Source organism: Arachis duranensis, chromosome 8, assembly GCF_000817695.3.
Source record: "Arachis duranensis cultivar V14167 chromosome 8, aradu.V14167.gnm2.J7QH, whole genome shotgun sequence".
Classification (NCBI taxonomy): Eukaryota; Viridiplantae; Streptophyta; class Magnoliopsida; order Fabales; family Fabaceae; genus Arachis; species Arachis duranensis.
In genome coordinates, this window is record NC_029779.3 from 7,283,313 (window position 1) to 7,284,664 (window position 1,352).

Below are 1,352 nucleotides of genomic sequence, written 5' to 3' on the forward strand. Positions count from 1 at the left end.
GATAAAATTTAAAAAACATGTGTTAACTTTATATTTACATATGTAATAACTAAAAAATGACGTGTATGGATATAATATCTAATAAACATGAATTTAATTTTTAGATGGTAGTTGTATGTAATTATGGATGTTATGTATATGTACGTATAAATGTTATGTGTATGAACTTAGTTAGTATACAATATAATTATAAATGCATATAAAAGCACAAAAAAAATTAAATCAGTTTATTACCATACCTCATCAAAGCTAGTGTGATTTTTCATATTCTCGAGAATTAGTTGACTGACAACAACCTCGTCGGGTGAGTCCGTCTGTTGTTCAAATTCTTCATCAGCACCTTCTACCATAAGTACCGTATTAAGGTCGAATTCAAAAGCTATACTATTTGCAACGAAACGCAACTTCTTGTAAAATTTCTTGACTTGTACACTATTCTACTTGCAATGGTATTATAGTCATGATTTTTGAATGATCATAATTAAATTAATGGAAAGTATATATTACAAAGAATCAAGTGCAAGTAAATGCCTTAACGGAAACAAAGAATTAATGATTTTTTCGTATTTCCATTGATTGATATTAAATATCTTAAGAGAAACAAAGAATCAAGTGTAATTAACTCAATTAATATATATTATCATTACTGTGCATTATTATTATTATTATTATTATTATTATTATTATTATTATTATTATTATTATTAATATTTAATGTATTCTTAAATATAAAAATTAAATTATAAAAGGAATATTAAGTATTGATTATAAGAATGAATATTAAGTATTGATTACAAGAATGTCTACCAGTAAGGAATATAATATTATAATTAATATCATTAATAAGTAGAATTGATAAGAATGTGATAAGTGGAATGATAAGAGAATGAGATAAAAAATAAAACTATTATTAAGTGATAATAAATAAAGTAAATTATAGAAACTTTTGGCTAATTATGGTTGAAAATTTTTTGTTATTAAACTTTTTGCAAAATATGAGGATTACTTATCGGAAAAGTATAGGTAGATAATAAAAATATTAAATAATGTGAATAATAAATATATTAGATGTTCAATTCATTAGGTGTGCGGATGGTTATCCTAATATTAAGATTTAGATAAGTAATTCGGGATATACTCTACTTTTACTTTATTGGACCAATTTTAAAATATTATTCATATTGTTCATAAAATTTATTGTCAAAATCTTTAGTTATTTGCGTGTTTTTAGTCTGTTATAGATCATTTTTTGGAAAGCACTTTTTAATTTAGATATGGAAGGAGAAATGGTATAGGACACAGTTATAGAATGTATGGGTGCTTTACGCAGTTGTGGTGTCAAGAGTAAATCG